Here is an 18567-nt window from a genome sequence, read left to right as displayed (position 1 = left end):
GTGGTAAGGATGGGTATGGATGGTGTGGATTTAAGAAGAGATAAATATCTACTTGTTGGGGCACCAAAACTCTGAAACCTCATCCATCACAAGAGGGGTGTCTCCCATTTCAGTGGAGGTCAAACATGTGCACTGCTGCTTCATTGACCTCTATGGGACTGATAGCGATAAACAGGGCTCACCATGCAACCCTCCCATCAGACACTTTTTACCCTTCCAGTGAATTAATCATAAGTGGTATTTTTGGGACTACCCCATTTACTAGGGGAGATCTTTATCTCTTGATTTTAGAAGTCATTTTAGAACAGAAAGAAGACAGACAGATGTTATAAAAGTATATTTCTAATGTGTAGCACCAAGCTTGTGGATGGTGCCGAGAACTGCACATAAAGTAAGGCTGGGTTCACACTGCATTTTTGAAATCCATTTAATGTATACAGTACGTTTTATGAAAAAAACGGATGCAAAAAATGGATGCAGTTGTGTGTCATGAATCTGTTTTTCCATTGACTTCAATTATAAAAAAAATGGATCGAAACGGATATTTTTATTTTTTATTTTTAACAGACACAAAAGTAGTTTTGACTACCTTTTTCTGTCCGTTAAATTTAACCGATACATTGAACGAATTGCAAAAAATGCAGTGATAACCCAGCCTAAGGGGAGGGGGGGGGGGGACAGTATAACTTAAAAAGTTTTTATACATAACTGGAGATTGTAAACCATGCCAGAATATCACCCAGGAGGAAGAGTGACCCATCTGTAGACAGCACTTTGGACCCCCCCCCCCCCCATTAGTACAGAATAGTGAATTAAAAGCCCCCTTTGAGACATGCACTGCAGATTTTAAAATTCCCTCCAAAATAAGCAAACATAACTGCTTTCTTGCAGAAACAGCACCACTCAAGTAAAGTTTCAGGTGAATAATGTACTTTGGTCTTCTTTTAAGTCATGGTACAGTATTGGCTAATGTCAACGTTACTCCCATTCTTAGGACTTTCACTTTCTGTGCTCACGCTTGTTCAGCTGAATGTTCAGAGCTCAGCTGGCATGACTGTCTTTCCACCTTCACTTAGGCCTGATTCACACATCCATACAATGTGCACTTCCAACCACCCGGAGCCTACCAGCAGTTGCACAGACCTCTTCATTCAAGATGAATCTGTGCACCACCATGACTTGTTTGTGTTATTTTGCGACACAGATCAAGGCCCCAACACACATCCAAAACACAATTTGTGTATGGGGCCATAGAAATGAATGGGTTCATTTTCAGGTGAATTAATGGATGTGTGAAAGGGGCCTTATGCTTCTATGCCTGTGCAAACTATGGCTGGGTTCACACACAGTATATTTCAGGCAGTTTTTGGTCCTCATGTCAGGTCCTCATAGCAACCAAAACCAGGAGTGGATTGAAAGCACAGAAAGGCTATGTTCACATAATGTTGTAATTGAGTGGATGGACATCATTTAATGCAAATATTTGCTGTTATCTTAAAACAACGGCTGTTATATTGAAATAATGGCCGTTATTTACCGTTATATGGCGGCCATCCACTCAATTTCAACATTTTGTGAACAGAGCCTTTCTGTGTTTTTAATCCACTCCTGATTTTGGTTGCTATGAGGACCTGACATGAGGACCAAATTCTGCTTGAAATATACTGTGTGTGAACCAAGCCTATAGGTACTTGTCAAATGTTTTTATGGACCGGGTGAATGTTCAGATCTGGACCGATTACATGAACGAGTGGGAAGAGAAGCCAGCAGCCATGTGCTTCTCTCCAGACCAAAACTTTGAATATGTTGCAATGATATATGAACAGTTTTTTTTTTTAATCACATAAATATCTACATAGGAGCTGTATGCACAAACCTGTAGAAGATTTTCAGTCAATTCTGTAAAGTTTCTTTAATTTCGATGCATTACAGCAAAAGAAAAAGAAATATTTCGAAGGGCACACATCCCCTTTAAGTGATTCTAAACCTGAGCTTTACCATCAAGGTTATTACCCATGAGCTTCTTGCACAGAACATACAGTTAATTTCCGGTCTACGGTAGTATTAAGAAAATACTAGCGAACCACTTGTGTTAGTCTTATCTAGTGTTATTTTCCAAGCCGTCTACCACCAACTTGAAACTGGATCCGGTAAAATTATTACAAATTTATAATAAAATACCTCAGGGGTGTCTTTAGGGTCGGTAATGTAAAACGCAGAGACAATTAGCCTCTCCTAATTTCGGAAACCTCTGTTTTCCTAAGTCACTGTTTCCATTATAATTTACCTTTTTCAAAGCTTTGTAGGCCGTAATACTTGGCTGGACTTTTATGAGTTGAGCATGTGTGGCATTTAGGTTTCCTATATTGTTAAAGGGGTCACTTTTATGGAGTATACATAAGGTTTTGGCTTCTCATATCAGCAGTAATATGGACGGTCAAGGAGGCGCCTGTTATAAAAATATACATAGAGAGAGCTGGTGGGCTGCTTTTTCTCAGAGTGAATGTAATGCATTCCTTCTGTTTAGGATCACTTTCCACGCTCGCATTCTTTGTGAACAAGTTATAAAAGAAATCTGATGCAGGCCAATTATTTTTACTTTCAAAGCCATTAATCAAGATAGACCGAGAGAATGAAAACAGCCAAGAAACATTTCATATGTGGCTGGAAGTGAGATTAAAATAAAACCAGATGGGGATGGACGGAGACACTAAGCATTTTTTGACTTGCGTAATAAATGTATTTTACAAATCGCAGGGCTCTTATTTTTCGTACAGTAAATCAAACCGGGTTATGGCGTACAAGTGGTCCCGCTGCAAAAAAAAAAAAGAACATGCCGTATTGGTGTAGAGTAATGCTTCCCAATGAAAACCAGCAGTGTGGCCTTAAAGCTTGTAATAGACAAGCTGGGCTCAAGCTCAGATATACAGCTGTTTTGTGATGTGGAGGCCCTTACTGTGATCATACCCAATACTTGGCTCCATGGTGGTGCTGGGTTCACGAGCTTAAATCTGTCCAGGGCAACATCTGCATTGAGTTTTTGTCACCTCTGCCTGGTGGGTTTTCTCCAATATTCTGGGTTTAGCTGAGGGAAAAAAAACACACACTTAGACCTCATGCATCCAGTAAATCAGTGTACAGGAGGCTTTAGGGTAACACATAAGGTCAGAAGTGTAACTTAAAGGTTTAAAGTCATAATGTAAAATCTGTGACAAGACCCCCCTACTATGATTGTGTCCTTCCTTTTCGTTCTTCATGGCTCAACATAATTCCAAATGGATGTCATCTAATGACTTGCTTATCAATCAACTTTTGTGATACTCTGTCGGGAGATGTATATGTGTCTGTGTATGGCCACCCAGTGGCTGGGATGTGCATTGCAGCATGCATGTTGAGGATTTTTCTTGCAAGTTCCGATATTGTTTCGAATTTGCATAATGTGACACTGAAATCCTTAAAGGGATTTCTGGCATTTAAAATATTTTATATGTTGCTGCCCTTATATAAAAGCAAACAAACATCCTATTCTTATCTATCAGTGTTCCCTCTGATACACTCCTGCTGCATCTCAGGATCACACACTAACCGCAGCAACTGTTGCCTCCACAGACGAACTCGTCATGGCAACGACAGCCAACTCAGCCAATCACTGACTGAGAGGGGACAGCACTGCAGCCAATTATCAGTGGTGCCTGTGGTCAGCAGGGGACCAGGAGATGCAGGAGGACAATACAAGGATGGTGTGAAAAAAAGTACCATGTGTGAAAAACTTCAAATAACGGCCGCTGTTTGCACAATAAAGGACGCAAATTAATGACACAAACATTGATTTAATTATTTCATACATTGTATGGATCCAGTGGCGTAGCTACCATGGAGGCAGACCGCGCAACTACGGGGCCCGTGCGGAAGGGGGGCCCGTACCCACCTTGGCAATGCCTTTGTGGTACTAGTTGCCATAATCCTCCTCCTCCCTCCCAGACTAAGAAAACCTGCAGCTGCTGCCACGATCCTACTCCACCCCTGGACTGAAGCATAGTACCTGTGCCACCAACAGCTGCTGCCATGATCCTCCACCCACAATCCATGCCCTGACCCCAGGGATCTAGAAGAATGGAGTGTCGTGGGACAACATTGGGTCATGCGAGTATGGGGGGGGGGGGTCGTAAAGGATTCATGGTGCCCCATAGTTACTTCCTATGGGGCCTCCTAAATCCTAGCTACGCCCCTGTATGAACCAACGGCCATTGTTTCCATAGACTTTAACGTTAATCATTATTTTAAGTTCACAGAGTGTAAACATAGCCTAAAACTATAGGACACGTGTGACTGGCTGTATTTATTTCCTACCGCTCTATTCATTTAAGTACACAGGCATTCTCCTATTCTGACATCATCCTAGAAATAAGCTTTACGATATTTGTACATTCTGTAGACAGATCCTCTTAGTTCAGGATAATAATACCTTTTTATGTCCTCTAGCCTTTAAATCTCAGCATAAAACAAGAAAAGCCAATGGAAAGCTTTATTCTAGTTTTACATAGCAAAATAAATAAGGTAAAGTGCGAGAAGTCTGGCTTTGTGGCATAATGCAGAAGGAATCTGCACTTAATCAAAGACTCACAACAATGTCCAGAAACAGTCTGGCAACATACAGAGGATGTGTAGAGCCAAGACGTTCATTATCTGACTATGTGCCGATGAAACTGTGCAGCCAGTTATCCATCTCCGATAGGATATCCACAATTACTATGCGTATGTGTGCACAGACAACTACAATATAATGCACATGCTCAGACCATATGGCTCCATGCTATTCACTGCCACTAGTGTAGAATATCCCCATAATACTGGAGCAAAAAGAATACCCCATATGAAATCTGAGGCATCTGGACGTACAGTAAGATTTCATATAGTAACTATAATAAAGCTCCTTGAAACTCGGAGATTCACTGAGCAATAATACAACTATGTGCATTAAATGTACCTTTGTATAGGTGATAAAAACACCTCTAGTGCCATATGATGAAACTTCATTGCATGTCGTGTTTTGACAACAGTTGTTAAAAGGAACGTGTCATCAGAAAATAATAATATTCTTTAAATCAAGTTTTTATGTTCGAGATATTTTTTAAAGATTTTCTTTTCCTTCAAATTTTCATTTTGCTGTCTATATTAGGAGAAAAAAACTGAAATCTTATAGTTTCCATTCTGGCCACTAAACCTGATCTAAGACTTCCTGTTCTATACAGAACAGTTTTCAGTGGTGTCATCATGTATCATCATGTGCATCTCCCCACGGCCTCCCCTGCACAAACTCGCTTGCTGCTGACACATGTAATAGCGCCAGCAGCAAGCAAGGAACAAGGAGCAAGCAAGCGCTGACAGCGCTCATTTGCTCCCCTCTATTGCCCCGTGTAATAGGGGCTTAAAGGAGTACTCGGGCACTGATTAAAAAAAAACAAAAAAACAATCAAACATAGTTTTTACATTTACCATCCCTCCGGAGCCTGGCTTGGTTTGAATTTCCAGGTGTTTGCAGGTCTCTGAAGCTTCATTTCTTCTATACTTCCTGGTTTAGGGTTTCCCACGATGCACTTTGTCTCCTGCGATGTCTAACTGACTATGTAAAACTGTTAGATGGCTTACATCTTGTTCAGCCAATCAGAGCTGAGCAACCTGAGTCATCTGACAAAGGGAGGCTGGCTTAACAGGGCTCAGACCCGCCTCCCTCTTGATGATGTCATTGTCACAAAATGGCTTCCTGGGGTCAAAAGTTATTAGGTAAGAATGAGTTTACTTCACTTCCTGGTGCTGGATTGAGGGGGGGGGGGTAGGGAAGGGGGGCAGATAGGTGATTGAAGCATATTACAGAGTTATATAACTTTGTAATGTGTTTCAATTACTGGGAAAAAGCTTTTAGCTGGAGTACCCTATTAACTGGTGACAACATTATATAGATAACAGAGGTATACACAATAGCTGCTGCTTACACTCCAACCCCCTCTCCTTGTAGAATGACCTTTATAAAGGTCACCAGGTATGCCCAGAAGCCTTTGTCATTCACCTGAATGGAACAGGTCCTTTATACTGTGCCTATGGTCCATGGGGCTTTCTATAAAGAATATCTCTAAATGCTGTCAAAATAGGTCAGGTGTGATGATTGCCCCCATAGTGAAACTAAAATCAGAAAATAGAAAAAGATTAGGGAAAAAAATAACATTTTCAATACTTTACTCTGATCAGTAAAAATAAATCTAGGTTACACATTACCTTTAAGGGTGCGGTCACACCTACAGGATCCGCAGAAGATCTGCAGCAGATCCGCAGCAGATTTGATGGTGTAGATTTGATGCTGTGTTCAGTTATTTAAATGAAATCTGCTGCGGATCCGCTACGGATCCGCAGCAGAAAATCAGCTGCGGATCCGGTAAGTGTGAACGTACCCTAAATGTCACATGCCATCAGTTTCATGCTGCCTGAACTACAAGTGATCAGGGTGGTCTCCGTTGGCTTCTGCCTGCCCCATTGGTCTTGGTTAATAGATTTCTCCATTTACCCAACCATGGAGAGAACCATCATTTGAGGCTGATGGGGAGGCTGGAGCTGCCAGGGGCCAACCTGATGACTCAGGGCAGCATGACAGTGATGATGGGTTCCCTTTAAGGAACTTTAGTCTGCAGAACAGAATCTTGAATCCTCCAACCTCTTCTGAATCCCTTGCCAAGATGCAATTTCTCCGACTAGCTGATGTTACATATTAAAATAAACTATCATCTATAGAGAACAGAAATATACATTCTATTTCAGGATTTCTTTGTGTGATTTAAAAAAAAAAAAACGAGTTAGAAAAAAAAAAAAGTGATAAAAAAATAATGTTTGTTTACACATGAAAAGCTGAATAATTCTAAATAAATAAATACTGTTTGTAAGGCCCCGTTCCCACTGAGCAAAGCTAGCGGAATTCCGCGACGGAATTGTCCGCCGCGGAATGCCGTTAGCCTCCCGTTCATTCTTCAGCGCAGACAGGGCAGGAGCGCGCGCCTCCCATAGACTCCCATTATGAGCGGGAGGCTAACGGCATTCCGCTGCAGACAATTCCGTCGCGGAATTCCGCTAGCTTTGCTCAGTGGGAACGGGGCCTAAGAATAGGAAAAACAAAAGCCCTGGGTATCACACTAAACTTTTTTTCGGGTATACAGCTCCTGCTGCAGGCATGGCCGGTACGTGCCGCGGTTCAGGCAACCATATCAGCCCAGTTGGGCTGACTGGTTCCCTTTAAGGACCTTCAGGTCATGTGATCAGGTCCTTCACCCTTTTCTCTCTTTCTCCTGGTCCTGTTCCATCTCCTGTGTCTTCTGATGTTCAGCACTCACCCTGCACTACAGTGAGCGGGCTGAACCTCAGAACACAGGGCTCCTCTCCCTCTCTGGGCCCCTAGAGGTGCTGTTGGCCCGACACTTGCCCTGGGGACCCGTCAGGCTTTAAGGCCAGGGTGTGATTACTACCTCCACACATTATACTTATGCTCCTGGTTGTCTTCTTACTTGTTAGAACAGAAGTTTCTATCACTGACTGTAACTTTTGTGCTGCTGGAGAAGTTGGAACTAAGCTCAGCGCTGTTATGTAATCCACTCTCAGATATGAATGTGCATCTCTGCCAAGTATGATGCTGAGAACATTTATGTAATAGCTATCTGCCGCTGATAGCTGTAAACTCTGACAATAATTCCCATAGATGTAGATTCATTTCAGGTGGATGTAACAATAACAGCCCTGTCTTACATGCCGGAATCCTCACACAGTGCCTGTAAGCTAAACCTACATATAACACCTTCTATAGTGAGTATAGTACACTACGTTACACTAATACACTATAAGTGCTTTGGCTATGGTTGCACCAATGTGTTGTTCACAGGGTTGCACCAGCTTCTTGTATAGCAATGTATTGGCATCTCCAGGGATCACAGTAACTGCTAGGCCTTCACTCTTTCCTAGAGAGGTGCCATGGTTATTACAACCAATGTTATGGGTGTATCATCTATTAAAGGAGGGCTTTATCCTTCTTACTAAAACACACTTAAAGGGGCACTCCGGGCTAGGGGGCTTTTCTGGCTATTGCCAGGGAGGAGGTGGATGAGGCCAACGACGTCCATTTACCTCCCCGGTTCCAAGGAGGGATGGAGAGATATACCCGGATCCCGGATCGCTCTGCTCCGGTCCACGCTGCCCGGGCGCTTCCAACGCGCTCCCTGGTGTCTGACACGGGCTTGAGACAAGACGTTTCAAACCTGCTCAACCAATCAGTGGCAGAAGCTGACTGGCTGTCCGGGCTTGAAACATCATGTCTCAAGCCCGCGTCAGAGACCAGGAAGCAGGTTGGAAGCGGCCAGGTAGTGAGGACCGGAGCAGCGTGATCCGGGACCCAGGTGTATCTCTCCATCCCTCCTTGCACAGGGAACATTTTTATAGGCTGACCATGAAGTCTGTGTCCTCAATAAGTCGCATTGAGCCAGCTATTAAAGCGCTCAGTCACAAGCTTCTCCTGGCAATATGTAGCAATTTATAGGACCCAAACTGAACAAAATGTATCTCTGTGACATATCAAAGGTTTTTAAATTGACAGCAATACTTTAAATCTATCCATATATATTTAAAAAAAAACCTGTATAAGCTCCCTACGTGTTTCATCACCTTCATGTGGTGTCATCAGGGGAATAATAAATAGCAGATGCACAATGATGTGACAGCTATCAAGTCTGTGGTGCTAAGCAGCTATCCAGTAGCATTTTTCCCCAGAAACAGCATGACATTTGTGAACGGGCTGCAATACCAGACACAGTCTATGGATAAGGGTGGCGCTGTTTCTGAAGAAAAAATAAAGAGAGAGAAAACTTATCCAACCACTTTAACATAAATAACCAATCCTTCTATTAAATATAAAGATGTTATAATTTTGAATCCCCGCTCGTCCTCACATCCCATTGTAGCCAGCATGTGTTCAGTATGAGTTTCACATCGGCTCATGAAGAATTAATTAACATGCTCGATGCCATTCCTAGTCATTTTCAGCTCATCATATCCTTCATATTGGTTTGACATTTTTCCATCTTCATTTTACTTTTGCCATCATAAAATATTAAGTGCGCTGTGATCACACTGTTTTTTGAGAAGAACGTGGCGTCTGCTTAACATTCAGATGATTGTGAGCCCGGTCCTAGGGAGTGCGGAGATTTCTCGGATCCTAATAATCAGCGCAGGTCAGAAGAGCATTTACATTTTTTTATTTTACATGTAATCACTTTATAAAAGAGACGGCTCATTACCGAAAAGCCGCGCTTCATCAGAGCAATCAGCCCCTACGAGCAGAGGAAACTTCCAGCCATTACACATTCATCATTAGTTTTAACTATTTTTTAAAAGTTTTTTTTTTTGTAATGAATTATTATTATTCACATGTAATTAGAACAGTACAAAGAAGAGAAATGCGGGAACCAGGCAACTAGAGATGGAGAGAAGAACTAGTTAAAGGAATATTTTATAATTAACAAACAAAGCTTGTTCATTGCAGCATGAAAAGTTTTATCAATTTCTATTACACTGTCTGTATAATTCTGCTCCTTGTTATTTCATGGAAAACTTCTTTGTATACTTTCACACATGTGCAAAGCTTGTTACAGATGCAGTGAGGTGTGAAGATTTGTGACGTTTAAAGAAGTACTCTGGAGATATATATATATTTATATATATACCGTATTTTCCGTCATATAAGACGACTTTTTAACCCCGAAAAATCTTATCAGAAGTCAGGGGTCGTCTTATACGCCGGGTATGGTCGTCCCATACGATGGGGGGGCTCAAAAATGGCCCGCATCCCCACCATATGGGGCAACCATTTAAAAAAAAAATGTTCCTGTTCCCGGCCTCTGCGCCTCTTCTCCTCTGCTCCCATTGCCGGCGCAGCAAGTGTGACTGACTGCACTGGGGATGCCCGAAGCTCTCCCGAGCAGCCGAGCGTCTTATCGGAGACGCTCGGCTGCTCGGGAGGACTTCGGAAGAATGACAGCTTCGGGAGGCTCTGGAAGTACCCAAAGCCTCTGTCATTCTTCCGAAGCTCTCCCGAGCAGCCGAGCATCTCCAATTAGACGCTCGGCTGCTGGGGAGAGTTTTGGGCATCCCTGTTGCAGTCAGTGTACATCACACTGGCTGCGCCGGCAACGGGAGCAGAGGAGAAGACGCTCGGAGGCCGGGAACGGGCCCAGGGGAGTTAATTGTTTGATTTTTTCATTAGTTTAGCTGCAGTAAACCCTTGCTCGACTGCAGCAGGGCTGAGGTCAGGCAGGGGTTAACATTTTCCGGCGTATAAGGCGAATCCCTGACAATCTAAGTTAAAGTCAGGGGTCGTCTTGTACGCCCAGTCGCCTTATACACCAGAAAATACGGTATATATATGCTGTCTTCTACCATCTTCTTTCCTTTTCTGCTCCAATGACACTTCTTGCCATTAGGGTGTGTATATGGTCAACTTCTCTGGATTTTTAGAGGCAGCCATCTGCCATCTGCCAATCCAGAGCCACATGCACCTATTTAAACTAGCTCAACCTGCATTGCTCTACCCTTCCTGAGCATTGTTGGATTTTTTCATTCCAAGCGAAGGTATGACTTACTGTGAATCCTGACCTGTGCCTGTTCTTCAGTATTCAGATAATTCAGTCTGCTTTTCAGATAATACTTATTGCCTAATCCCTGTCTGTACTGCCTACCTCTACTGCTGCCAACTCAGATTGTTTAGCCTGCTTCTGAAGCCACCTGCCCTGACCCTTTGCCTTTCTAGCTACAATACTCCTCTCATCCCTGGTCCTGCGCTAACTCTTCTGTTGACAACCTGGCCTGCTGACTATGACTACTCAACCTGTTCCCGTTGCCTTGCACCTACTCTGTCTGGTCATTTGAAACCAGCTGCTGCTCACAATGGGACCACACTTGGGAGCAACCTGGTGCCCTCTAGCCACAGAAGTTCAGCTTGCACATTCTCGAGTGAGATAATGGGTGAAGACCTAAAGGGCAGTTAGACTTCACTCACTAGTGTGGCCCAAAGCTAAACTGGCTGAGTAGCACAGCGAGTCCACACTCGCTGTTTGTTACACCAGTAGATGAAATAAAGTTGTCTATGATGCTACTTTATTTCCTTGTTTTTGTGTTATACTAACATAAACTGGTCAGGCAGAGGCCAGGGGGGCTCTTTCTCAGCCTGACTAATGGACTCCAATGGACATGTGTAGAGTGTTTATCTGGATCTTTCCCAGCATACATGCTAAGCAAAAGAAGAGCCCGTGGAGCCTCATCAAGACACCGGACTAGCCAGATATCCCTCCGGGAAGGACCCAGCCAAGGGGTGGTTCTTGTAAGGAAACCACCAAAACCACCATATTAAGTGGCCCTATAAGTCAATGTAATGATGACAGGGGAAAACCAAGGCCAGGTATCCATCCACATACAGCTGTTTCAGGGTGTTGCCCCTCATCAGTGTGGAGCAGGACTCTGGCTAGGTGGGAGCAATGCCTAATAGAGCCACAGTAGAGGAAAACAGGCGAGAGGCTGCAACTCGTGTGATACCGTACATTAAGGGAAAAGGAAGGTGAGGTAAGTAGGAGGCAACAACGGCTGTTCACGTTGTGTGAACATAGCCTAAAGATATATATATATATATATATATATATATATATATATATATAAACATGAAATAAATGGAGCCTTATACTGGTGTTTATATGAACCTATTAACTTTACTGCAGCACAAATGTCTCCATCTCTGTATAAGAATGAGCCTTGCCTAGTCTGGAAACTGTTGAATGAGCTAAAATACATCAACACTTCTGCCTCGCTTGATTTACTCCTCATTCTTCTCACCAACTACCAGCAACATGTTCCAGAAAGAATAATTATCTTGTTTCTTTCAAGATCCCATTCACATTATTTATTTGACTTGTCCACTTATCCGTCTTATAAATCGGAGAGGATAGTAGAGGGAAGTTCTGCACTTCAGACGGCCATTCTACTCCCCATTGAATTCAAATATAAAAACAAAAAAGGGGGGAAAAAAGCAATGGGCTAGCAAATGTTAAAAAAATGGTAAGTAATATATAGAGCTCTTTTTTACAGCTGAGCCATACAATATCCAGAGCTACAGAAGATAAAGAGAACAGACGGCACTTATGTCAAATTATTATCTCAAAAAGAACTGGAACTTACACAGATGTTTTTTAAGGCATAACACTTACACCCCCTGTGACTAGTCAGTGTTGGCTGGATTTAACGCTCTCGAAAATCACAGCTGCTGGTAGAAGTTCTGTTATACAGTTTCAGATTATATGCTAGATGGTATATTGTAATTAGTCACCATTTTAGTATCTAATTGTTTTTTACCATCATAACATTTCTTATAGAGACAAGCTAATCTTTCAATAATCCAATTGGTGAGATTCGCGAATATTCTGTCGGATTCTCGAATATTTGTGAATCTCATATAAAGAGTAGGGATGGTCCGAACCGAGTTCGGTTCGGGTTCGTACGAACCCGAACTCTTGGCAATGATTCCCGCTGTCTGCCCTCTCCGTGGAGAGGGTGGATACAGCGGGAGGACCGCCTGGAAAACTAGGATACAGCCATAGCCATAGGCTGTATCCCAGTTTTCCAGGCGGTCCTCCCGCTGTATCCACCCGCTGCAGGGAGCTGGCAGACAGCGGGAATCTGATGCCGAGCGTTTCGGACCATCCCTAGTAAAGAGTCTCAATAAAAAAGCCAAACCATTGTAGCTACAATAGTTGGACTATAACAGAGTAATGTTTTGTTCAACATCTATTATTGTGACAACAACTGGAAAATGGCATTTAAGGTCATTTTGATCTAAAGAAGTCTGGCCCTTTTCAGGGTTTGGCCAGTGGCAGCGGGAGAGGTACTGTATCAGTCAAGGGTGTGAAAGTGGTGAAACATGGGGTTGTGGTAGTGGTGATCCTAACAGGCTAGGATGAAGGTAACAGCTCCCAGTAAGATCCTGTGGTCAGGAAAATACTAGTCAGACTGGTATTGTAGAGTTCGAGCTCCATGGCAATCAGTAGTCAATCCCGGAGACAACAATCATCTAAAGGGTCCTCAGTGTGGCAAGTGTGTCCAAAGCTTTTTGGCTGATGGTGCCACAAAGGTGACTTGCGACCAAGGAGACGGGACCGAGCCTGGAATCTGGGAGTACAGGCATCATCATCTTCATCAGGAGATAAAGATGTGTTTGTTCCACCAAGCCAATGTCAGGTCCCAAGCACAACGTGTGGTTCCAGAGGCAAAAGGGTAAAACAAGGGGTACAACATCAGCTAGTTTGCAGACTAGCGTTCAGGAAGGCCCAGGGTACACCAAGGGGTACACCATTAGCTAGATGGCAGAGTAGGGTTCAGGAAGGCCAAAGCACTCGACATGTACCCCAAGGCAGCAGCGGCACTAAACAGCAGTCAAGCAGTGCAACTGCTACAAAGACCCACCCACTGTTATCAGAGGTGTGGCAGGTGAGGTTTTCCCATCTCAGTGGTGGCAAAGACCATCATACTATATGCACCATCTGTGATCATAAAGTGGGTCGGGTTTGGGTTCAAACCCAAGAAAATCTTCTATGTGGCAACACATGCAACGCCACCACCCCACTGCCTGAAAGAACCGGGATTTCCATGCCACTTCTTGATTGTAACCAACAGCTGCAGCTAGGGGTCAGGGGTCAGCAACCTCACTTGGAAGCAGGAAGTCAAGAACATCTACTTCTGCCTCCTTTATGGAGACCAGTGGAACAAACCGCTGCTGAGACAACAGTCTCGGTGTAAAGACAGCACTACATCAGCTTTCACCCTACGACAAACATGCTAAATAAACGACTGGCTAAGTCGATTGCCCTGTATTTCTAAATATAACAATAAATAAATACAAAAATAAACATATCATATGAGAACAAAATAATAAAATTAAACAAAACATAATATACCACACCATAAGAAAAGCGTGAAACCATTCCTTCCCCACACTCATTCCTTCCCACTAACAACCTATTAAATCTATATATACAGTGGGGGACATTTACAAAGACTGGCAAAGGCCCCGCCCCCTTTTCCATGGCCGAATTTACTAAGAGGCGCACATCTCTCAGGAAAACCCGGTTGAGCCTGCACCTGGTGCTGCCACTGAGCAACAAATCTGTGTCTTCTCCCTAAAGTACACCAGTGGCGCAGCCTTTTTAAATGTCCCCCAATCTAACCAAAATTAATTTTAATTAATACTTACTCTAACATATTAATGAACTATATATATACTGCTATATACAGTTTAACCTATATAAATAACTAAATGTGAACCTTCTTTTGGTTTATTCTGCCGCTGCAGACGGGTCTCTTGCAAGGTTATGGATCATTCTGACTTTGCTGCTGGGCAGTTGTAGGCTTATTGTTAGCCTAGGAGAGGCCATTGATAGTGTGAAAATGTTAGAGTAGGGACCATGTCTCTGAGGACACCTTAACGTTGGCGACATGGTACACTCTGTTTGATCAAATAGTTTGCTAAGATCCTCATTTTTCAATATTTATAGCGAGAGCTGTAACAGAGACATGACAAAATTTGTATTGGTTGGGATCTGAGTGTTCGTACCCCAACCGATTAATAGAACACGCTTCTCTATCTCTTATTTATGTGAGCAAGACGGTCTTGTAAAGTTACTTTATGGGGTTGTCTTAGTCTCATGACACAAAGCCGACTTTTCTGGTGTTGGGTTAAAAACAAAACACTCCCATCCCGACTGATCAAAAGTTTTGATCAAAAGGTTTTTCATAATTAGGTCCATTTAACTTTGACAGGATGCACTTTTAAGGGCATACGCCATGGAGAGAAAGGAGCGCTGCACCTCACATCTATGGCTGACTCTAATGCCTCTCGGCTACATTTAAAACCAACGCCAAGATGTTGGTATATGATTTGATCAAACCATATTGCCTCATGTACCACGTGCAGGTACCCTGGATCACGAGGCCCTACACAAACTCAACACTGTGTCAGTCAGCGACCGCAAATCCCTCTAAGCGAGTGCAAGCAGGGAAGGGAGGCTATAGAATGACCCTGCAACCCTAATGTCACAAGACCAAACCCCAAGGGTCCCCCCAAACCCAGCAGGCGCCACCGGCAGAGAAAGTTGCCACCAAGCAACACAAGTGTGAAAATGGTCTTGCTACTTACCATTGCTCCTGAAGGTAGAATGGGAAGAATAGGAGGTACTTGCCATGAGTGCGCTGTTGCTTCATGCTGATTTGGGTCTCTATGTCGACTGTTTAGGGTATGTTCACAAGTACCATGTTCACATGTATCGTGGACTTTACAGTTTGAGTTTTGGAGTGCAATGCAGTATGTTACTGATTATTGCTAAAGTCTGCGGTACTCCATCCTCGCAGCAGGACTTTATTCTGCTATGAGAATATAGTGCCAGAGCGGTGTAAAACTTAAAGGAGTTGTCAGAGATAAATTGATCCTGCCCAGGGCTGTGGGGGACATGTGACTAATGAATACTTACCTGTCCCACTCCCCCACCACTGGCGGATCTCAGCCTGCCCGTTCTCCTCTGCTGTCAGTGTTTGGGACAGTGACATCCCCCTCTCTCTGGTTAGCATAGATTCTATACTGTCTGTGCTGAACAGCCATTTTCAGAAAGAGCAGGATGTGACTGACTGTTCCCAAAATATTGACAGTGACGGAGAGCGGGTGGCTTCAAATCTGGCAGCAGCGGGGGAGCGGGACAGGCAAGTATACATTACTCACATATCCGCCGCAGCTCCACAAAGATAGTTAATATATATATTAATATATATATGTATATATAAATATATATATATATATATATATATATATATATATCCCGAAAAACCCCTTTAAATAAGTAGCTGTTGTCATCTTAAAAATTAAAAGGAAGCTATGCTTACTTTTCTGCACTCCTTTGCTGCCCCAATGCTTTTTACTTTGGGTTCCCCACTCAGGACAGCGCAGTGATTGGCTGATGGGGACGTCAAAGAGTGGCTATGACACTATATTCTCATGAGAATGGAGTGCCGTAGACTTTAATAGTAATCAGTAACAGATCAGATTTCACTGTGAAACTCACAGTGCAAAATCCACTGCAGACACAGAGCATGTGGATATACCCTTAAAGGGACATCTTGTCAAAGGTGAATGGAGCTTATTCTAAATACCTAAAATTCTAAAATGTTCTAAATAATGTTGGTTATTTTAGGTGGCCAAAAAAAAAAAAAAAAAAAAATTATTATTAATGGAGTTTTATGTTACAAGGTTACCTTCTGCTTTGTATTTGCACTATACTAGTTGTTCGCTGGTTACTTACCCTACTTATAGAAATGGCGATATCTAAAGAAGCGTTTATTGTGGAAATTTGAGGCTAAAAATATCTGTTGGAATCGCTTTAGAGGCATAAAAGAATCTGCCATTTGGAAACTGAGCAGGAGCGACCAGACTCACATCAAACAAAGCTCAGCAATGCTGTTGCATGAACTATCATATGCTCTTTATACCTTTTTAATAGAAAGTGTTCCCGTGGGGGCTTTCCTCAACACTTCTCTAACACAACCATATCCCAGTTTATTAAAAAATCATATACAACAATGCCGCTTGCCAGTTTTTATAGTACTAATGAAAATTTGGTCCAAAGCTCTAAAACTATTTGGAAAACTGCCTAAAATTTCCCTGTCACAGCTGTTTAAACAGAAGGTGCTTGCATGCCATTCGTTAATACAGTGCCATACGGGACACAGTATGACCACCGCAATAACCAGTAAGTAACAGACTCAGTATGTGCATCACTGCGCCAAATATTCCGTATGCTGTGTGTAAAGCGAAGCCTGTGGTTGGAGATGTACCTTGATAAAATGAGAGATAATCTTTGTGCATCCGAAATTAAACAAAGCTTTCTAATGGGTATAGTGTATGATAGTACAGCTCGATACCAGTTATATCCGTAGTTCAAGGGTTATTCTATCTTTACTGTCATTATCATAGATTTTTGTTTATACAGATCTCTCTAATTTACATAAAATATTTTTTTTACCATACAGTAGCATTGCTGCCCTCTCCATTCCCACATTTCTTCCTCCTGGATTGTGAGGTCATGATGGTTTTGTGCCATGTACTTTCCAGGCTTCCATGATCTTGAAGATTGCCCTATATTACACCTTGGGGAAGGATGTTTTCCTCAAGAACAAGACTCCATTAAAAATTTGGGATCTTTTGAGCTTCTATAGACTAGGGCTGCATGCACAATGTTGCCAGTAATGCATCATCACTAGAGATGAGTGAACCTGGAGCATGCTCGAGTCGATCCGAACCAGAACTTTCGGCATTTGTTTAGCGGTGGCTGCTGAAGTTGGATAAAGCCCTAAGGCTATGTGGAAAACATGTATATAGTCATTGGCTGTATCCATGTTTTCCAGACAACCTTAGAGCTTTATCCAAGTTCAGCAGCCCCAGCTAATCAAATACCGAACGTTCTGGTTCGGATCGACTCAAACCCGAACCCGGTTCGCTCATCTCTAATCGTCACAATTGACAGTCATAGTTTCCTATTATATTTGACAACAATAGTACCCTTTAGGGACAATATTTCAGTAAACCCTCTCCCTGGAGCTTACCCACTAGATGATGTGCACATAGGCACTAGGGGGTACATTTATGAAGTCCTGTTTTTTTTACGCTGGGCTTACAAATGTCCCCGCAGCTCCGGAGCTCTGGAAATTCATGTAGGGGCGCATTGCCTCTACATAAATCCCGAGCGCACAGAGCCCATCCGTGCGAAACTTTTGAAATTACCATTTGTGAATATTTTTATGCCGAACTGCCCCATCTGCGCCTAAAAAAGACATTTACGCCTTTTCATACATGCCCCCTGGGTGTCTACATCTAGAAGTCTAAGGGACCTATTACGTGGAGCGATAATCAGCCAACTTGGCCCGATTCGGGCGACTATCGATTCGTGTAAAAGAGATAATGATCAGCCAATGAAACGATCATCGAATGATTGTTTCTTTAGGTCCAGACCTAAAATGATTGACTGCCAACCCACATCGCTACGTGTAATAGGGATGCACGGCCGACAGCTGACTATTGCCCAAACAGTTATTACATTACCTCTCCACATTCTCAGTATTCTCCTGCTCTCTGCATGCATCTCGGCACCACGGCTGCAGCTTCGGGGTGGTCTGTCTGAGCTGACAGGCCGATCAGCCAATCACTGGCCGCAGCAGTCTCTGAAGCTCCAGCCGCCGGGATCGGGAAGCATGCAGAGCACAGAAGAAGCCGGGAGTGTGGACAGGTAATGTATTAACTGTTTGGGCAAGGGCTACATGGACATTGCTAACGATGTCCGTGCAGCCCTTGCTAAATGATTATCGGGCCATGTAATAGGCTCAGTAAACGAGCGCTGATCTAGCAGAGGGCCAAGCATTTACAATATTGATCGGGCCTTCATCAGTCGACGTAATAGT

General features: G+C 43.1%; 1 long non-coding RNA gene across 2 annotated transcripts in view; it reads right to left on the bottom strand.

The window, feature by feature from the left end:
- Nucleotides 1-2021: 2021 nt before the first annotated feature.
- Nucleotides 2022-18567, bottom strand: part of LOC138784366 (uncharacterized) — a 166015-nt gene continuing 149469 nt past the window's right edge. The window contains exons 4-6 of one of the 2 annotated variants that reach the window (XR_011361827.1): nucleotides 6068-6180; nucleotides 2968-3085; nucleotides 2022-2813 (exon numbers count right to left, since the gene is read on the bottom strand). This is a non-coding gene — a long non-coding RNA (uncharacterized lncRNA). The remainder of the gene's footprint in view (nucleotides 2814-2967; nucleotides 3086-6067; nucleotides 6181-18567) is intronic. The other variant, XR_011361828.1, reaches the window with a different exon arrangement.

The sequence above is a fragment of the Dendropsophus ebraccatus genome, chromosome 2 (assembly GCF_027789765.1).
Source record: "Dendropsophus ebraccatus isolate aDenEbr1 chromosome 2, aDenEbr1.pat, whole genome shotgun sequence".
NCBI classification, from domain to species: Eukaryota; Metazoa; Chordata; class Amphibia; order Anura; family Hylidae; genus Dendropsophus; species Dendropsophus ebraccatus.
Note: the sequence above shows the minus strand (reverse complement) of the source record. Positions and strands in the feature narration are given on the sequence as shown.